This window comes from Puma concolor, chromosome C1, assembly GCF_028749965.1.
Source record: "Puma concolor isolate L17-30 chromosome C1, mPumCon1.1.hap2, whole genome shotgun sequence".
In the NCBI taxonomy this organism is placed as follows: Eukaryota; Metazoa; Chordata; class Mammalia; order Carnivora; family Felidae; genus Puma; species Puma concolor.
The window spans coordinates 21,295,696-21,301,861 of NC_141674.1; the positions used below are offsets into that span (position 1 = coordinate 21,295,696).

The following is a 6,166-nucleotide window of genomic DNA, read 5'->3' on the forward strand; positions in this document are numbered from 1 at the left end:
TTCTGTTCATTATAGAAAAATCAGAAAATACAGATAAGTAGGGGCTCCTGGGTGGCTCATTCGGTTAAGTGTCCAACTCTTGATTTCAGCTCAGGTCATGTTCTCACGGTTTGTGGGTTTGAGCCCCACGTCAGGTTCTGCGCTGGCAGTGTGGAGCCTGCACTGGAATCCTTTCTCTCTCTCCCTCTCACTCTGACCCTCCCCTTCTCGCATGCTTTCTCTCTCTCCCAAAATAAATAAATAAAAAACATTTAAAAAAGAAAGAAAATACAGATAAGCAGAAATAGTAAAATGAAAGTTGCTAATAATCCATGCCTGGAGAGTATTACTGTTATTTTTTTTTTTTTGTAGAATTTATCTTCTAGATCTTCCTCCTGTGCTTAAATATGCTAACAAAATGGCAGTATATTAAACAGTCTGTTTTACAATCTGTTTTCCCCTCCACAGTATACTCCATAGTGGTTCTCACCCTGGAATGATTTGCCCCACAGGACATTTGGCAAATTCTGGAGACATTTTTTGGCTGTCACAAACGGGTGGGTGCTACCAGCATCCAGTGGGTAGAGGCCAGGGACGCTGCTAACCATCCTACAGTGCACAAAACAGTCTCTTACAACAAAGAATTTTCCAGCCAAGCTGTTAATAGCCCTGAGGTTGAAAAATCCTGAATTAAATAATGCACATGACATGTTCAATACAACACTTGGCACATATCAACTGCTTGGTAAATGAACAACAAATAACTTGGGGCGAAAAATGTTCCCAGGAGCAGGAATAGAAGTTCAGTGGATCCGGATCCCCACTGTCCTTTTCCCAAATATCTAGCCATAAGGCTGTTGTGAGGTGAGTGGTTTTACCACCAGAAATTCACAAAGGGTGAACAATATGTTCAAGACAGGAGACCTGCAGCCTTGGACCTTGGACTCCTCTGTGTAGGGAGGACGGGCAAACTCACACATTCACCTCCCCCACCAGGCTGCGTCTCCCTAGGCTGGAGTCCCAGCTGTTGTCTGGGTTAGTGCAAACAAAGACCTTTGGGCTGTCCCAGATCCAGGATTTACAACCCATGGGCTCCTCCCAGTTTACAGAAGTGCTGGGAAAACACATTCTAGGTCAGCAGGAATTAAGTGCACCCCCCCCAACCCTGAGGTGGGGGGGGGTGTCACGTGGTCTGATGGCACAGGCAGGATGAACTGGAAAGGGACAAACCACAGTCCAGGGGAAAGTGCAGCCAAGGGAATTTGATTCAGTTCAACAGAGTCAAACATTTAGCAACATTCATTGTACTTCTATGTGTGCTAGGCGCTGTCCTTCTCCTATGTGGGAGGTCATTTGGAATAGTGCCAGGCACTGTCCCTCTCCTATGTGGGAGGCCACTAGGAATAGTAGTTAGGAGCATAGTCTATTTAGAAAAGGATGTTTGATCCCCAGGTGTGCCAGCACTAAGTATTTGCCCTTTATAAGGCATCTCATGACTCCAATACACATAGTATATGCTCACTAAATTATTTATGTGTGTATGTCAGTCCTCACAAAAACACTGTGAGGCAAGGGCTATTATTATCCCATTTTATAAAAGAATAAACCAAGGACCAAAGAGGCTTTGCCCAGTGTCCCAGGACTAATTAAATGGCAGGGGAACATTTTTTTAAAAAATTTTTTTTAACATTTATTTATTTTTGAGACAGAGAGAGAGCATGAACAGGGGAGGGTCAGAGAAAGAGGGAGACACAGAATCTGAAACAGGCTCCAGGCTCTGAGCTGTCAGCACAGAGCCCGAAGCGGGGCTCGAACCCACGGACCGCGAGATCATGACCTGAACCGAAGTCGGACACTTAACCGACTGAGCCACCCAGGCGCCCCGGCAGGGGAACATTTTAACAGACTTTTGGGAAATGGAAAGATGAATAAGATGTGGCCCTTGTTTTCAACAAACTTAGAGTCTCAGAGGGGAGGTGAAGATGGTACAAGTCTCATTCCAAGTAAAGAGACAATGAAAGAGGTGCTAATAAAGAACGTTTCGGGGGGGTAGGGCAGATCGAAGGTTGGTTCCAGGTGGGGGCAAACAAGAAGGCTTCATGGAGGAAATAAATGGTAGTTAAACTGGTGGTCTTTGAAGATGGGTAGGCTTGGAAGTAGACAGTCAGACTCTTCCTTCAGAGTAGGGTCCTTAGAAGGGTGACCACTGGGTTGGGCCATAGGATGTGTGCCTATGGGGGCAGGGACAGATGATCCGGTTGAGAAAGTTAATAACTTAAAGCAAGACTGGTGGAAATGGCAGGGGTAATGTTCCAAATAGCTGAAAACCAGAAGGGCATAGGTAGCCACTGATCAGAATGGATACTGAGTTTTAAACAGCCCCCATGGCCATGCAGGTAGGGACAAACGGAATACCAGGCTGAATATCCTAGAAAGGATGTCACCATTTACTTACCCAGACTCCTTTATATCTTTTGGGAACAGTATGCTCCTGTTTTGCTCTGGAGATCCACTTACCCTGCTCTCATTCTATATAGTTCTGGTTGACCTGACCTCACCTTTATACCTCCAGACGTGGGTACAGGATCGAGTCTGGTCTAGCCAATTAGAACGCAACGGTGACTGGTACAGGATGGACATGTAACTGAAGTTGGGTCAATGAAGATTCTCCCCACCACCTGTGTTGGAACTCTTGAGGGAAAAAGAAACTCTGTTTCGCCAAGGAAACTAGGAGAAAGGAAAATCAAATTTATAGACTGAAGAGTGAGACAGAGAGACAGTGAGTTAGAGAGAGAGAGAGAGAGAGAGAGAGAGGAGAGACTAATACTTTATGATTGAATGTTTTTAAATCTCTGGATCCAGATATGCCTGAAGTTTTCACCCATCCTCTTTAGTTACATGAAATTGGCTTTTTTGTCACTTGCAACCAGAAGATTTCTGACTGATACAATTATGCAGGGTCTCAAATGTCATTGTAAGGAGTTCTCCATAGGCTCTAGAGACATGAAAAGGAGGGAAACAGCCAGGGAGAAGGGAAAGGAAGAAGTTTTGACAATTACTGAAGCAAGCTCCCTAGGAGGTGAAGAAGATTAAAGCAAGAGTGTGGGAAGGCAGAGGGAGTGCCTCCTGGAGAGAGGGGGAGAGGGCTCCTGACTTTTTGAGTTAAAGAGACAGAAGATTCAAGAAACTGGTCTCTGCCATCATCCATCTCCTTCTCTCGGAACCAACACTTAAATTCTTCTATGAGTCTGATGTTAAGTGTGCCAAGACAGGGGCGTCTGGGTGGCTCAGTCAGTTAAACATCCGACTTCAGCTCAGGTCATGATCTCGCAGTCCGTGAGGTCGAGCTCCATGTCGGGCTCTGTGCTGACACCTCAGAACCTGGAGACTGCTTCAGATTCTGTGTCTCCCTTTCTCTGCCTTTCCCCTGCTCATGCTCTGTCTGTCTCTCTGTCTCTCTCTCTCTCTCAAAAATAAACATTAAAAAAAATTAAAGTGTGCCAAGACAAACTTAGAACGGCTTCTGTAAGTTACAAAATTTAAAGCACTCACAAATGTCATTCAGCCATTAAAATCATGTTACAAATGAATATGTATTGTTATAGAAGACATATCTAGTATGTCATCAAATAATAAAGTCAAATTACAAAATTATATATATATGTGGATATATATATATATATGTGGATATATATATATATATATATATATATATATATATATATAGTATAATCTTTTTTTGTTTGTTTAAAAATATATTCATATGTTTGTAAGGAACAGGCCTGAAAAACATTACAGCAGAATATGGTTACCTACCCCAAACCTCCTTTGTTTTTCTTCTTTGTACATTGAACCTCAAGTTTGTTCAGGTGTCCATATCCAGAGCTTAGCTGAAGACTTAACTCTTAAGTCCAACATGGAAATGCTAGTAATTGCTTTCAGGGCAGCCAAAACAGAATTATTATTCTGGCCAATGAGACAGAAAGGAGAGTCTGCTGGAGGGCTTCCAGGAAAGGTTTCTTACTAGTTAAAAAAAAAAAAAAAAACTTATGGAGAAGAATGTGGAAACTGGAATCCTCATACAGTGCTAGTGGGAATATAAAATGGTGCGGCCACTTTGGAAAACAATATGGCAGTTCCTAGAAAAAGTAAAATACAGAGTCACCATATGGCCCAGCAATTCTATTCTCAGGTATACACCTAAGAGAAGTGAAAACATCTGTCTACACAAAAACTTATCCACAAATGTTTGTGTAATTGACATAATGTTCATAATGTGTAATAACTAAAAAGTGGGAGCAACCCAAACGTCCATCAACTGATGAATGGATAAAGAAAATCCATGTAATGGAAGACTGTTCATTGTTAGAAAGGGATGAAGAACTGATACATTTTACAACATGAATCAACCTTGAAGACATTATACTAAGTGAAATAAGTCAGTCACAGAAGACCACGTATTGTGTGATTCCATTTACACGAAACATCCAGAACAGACAAATCTATGGGGACAGAAAATAGATTCGTTGTTGCTTAGAGTTGAGGGTGGCAAATATGTTGGGGGAAATGGAGAGCGAAGGCTAACGGTTACTAAATTTCTTCCTGAGGTGAAAAAATGTTCTAAATTGATTGTGGTGATGATTACACAAATCTGTGGGTGTCTTTCAAGTCGTTGAGTTGTATATTTTACATGGGTGAATTGTATGCTATGTGAAATATATCTCAATAAAGCTTTTTATTGAGCTATCTTAAAAAGAGAGAGAGCTACTTACAGGAATAGGTATCCTTTATTCCACTACAATCTAAGGGAGCTAGATGTTACATCTGCATGCGGTACTTGGAACTATGCCAACCATCTTTCAAGTATGGAAGAGAGGGGAATGCCAACAAACTGAGAGTGGAAAAACAGAGTTAGAAAGAAATTTGGTCCTTGATGAAATCTTTGAGGTACTGAAATACACAATTCTAGAGCCATTCTACCTCAGGACTTAATAATACCAGAAGTCCTCTTAATTTCTCTCTTTTTTTTTTTTAAATATATTTCTCTTTTGGGGGGAGAGCACAAGTGGGAGAGGAGCAGAGAGAGGAGGACAGAGGATCTGAAGTGGACTCTGTGCTGACACACTTGAGAACAGCGAGCCGGATGTGGGGATCGAACTCAGGAACCACAAGATCATGACCTGAGCCGAAGTTGGACGCTCAACCACCTGAGCCACCCAGGTGCCCTCTTCTTAATTTCGCTTAAATCTGAGAGCTTTTTGTTTTTTAAATAGCTTATTGAGATGAAATTCACATAACATAAAATCAACCACTCTAAATGCCATAGTTCAGGGGCATTTAGTACATTCACAATGTTGTGCAAACATTCCTCTAATTCCAAAATATTTCCTAGTCACTTCAGAGTAAAACCCCTTCCTCATTAAGTAGTTTCTCCCATCTCCTCTTGCCCTAGCCCCTTGGAACCATCATTCTGCATTGTGAGTGTTTCATATAAATGGAATCATACAAAAAATAAATAAATAAAAAAAATAAATGGAATCATACAATATATGGCCTTTTTAATGTTTATTTACTATTGAGAGACAGAGAGACACAGAGCGTGAGCAGGAGAGGGGTAGAGAGACGGGGAGACACAGAATCTGAAGTAGGCTCCAGGCTCTGAGCTGTCAGCACAGAGCCTGACGCGAAGCTCGAACTCACGAACTGTGAGATCATGATCTGAGCCGAAGTCAGTCGCCTAAGCAACTGAGCCAACCATGTGCCCCATTGTGTGTGGCTTCTTTCACTTAGCATAACGTGTTTTGAGGTTCATCTATGTTGTAGCATGTGTCAATACTTCATGCATTTTTATGACTGAATAAAATGTTATTGGGGCGCCTGGGTGGCTCAGTCGGTTGAGTGTCTGACTTCAGCTCAGGTCATGATCTCACACTTCGTGGGTTCGAGCCCCACGTCGGGCTCTGTGCTGTCAGCTCAGAGCCTGGAGCCTGCTTCAGATTCTGTGTCTCCCTCTCTCTCTGTCCCTCCCTGCTCATGCTCTGTCTCTCTCTGTCTCGAAAATAAATTAATAAAAACATTTAAAAAATGTTATTATATGTATATACCACAATTTGTTTGTTCAGTCATCCATTGATGAGCATTTGAACCGTTTCTACCTGTTGGCTATTGTGACTAGTGCTGCTATGGA

General features: G+C 42.2%; 1 long non-coding RNA gene across 1 annotated transcript; it reads right to left on the reverse strand.

The window, feature by feature from the left end:
- Window positions 1-1,481: 1,481 nt before the first annotated feature.
- On the reverse strand, window positions 1,482-3,988 carry LOC147577870 (uncharacterized). The gene is made up of 3 exons (XR_015254145.1): window positions 3,796-3,988; window positions 2,538-2,706; window positions 1,482-2,210 (listed from the first exon to the last, which is right to left on the reverse strand). It is a non-coding gene; the product is annotated as an uncharacterized LOC147577870 (long non-coding RNA).
- Window positions 3,989-6,166: the final 2,178 nt, after the last annotated feature.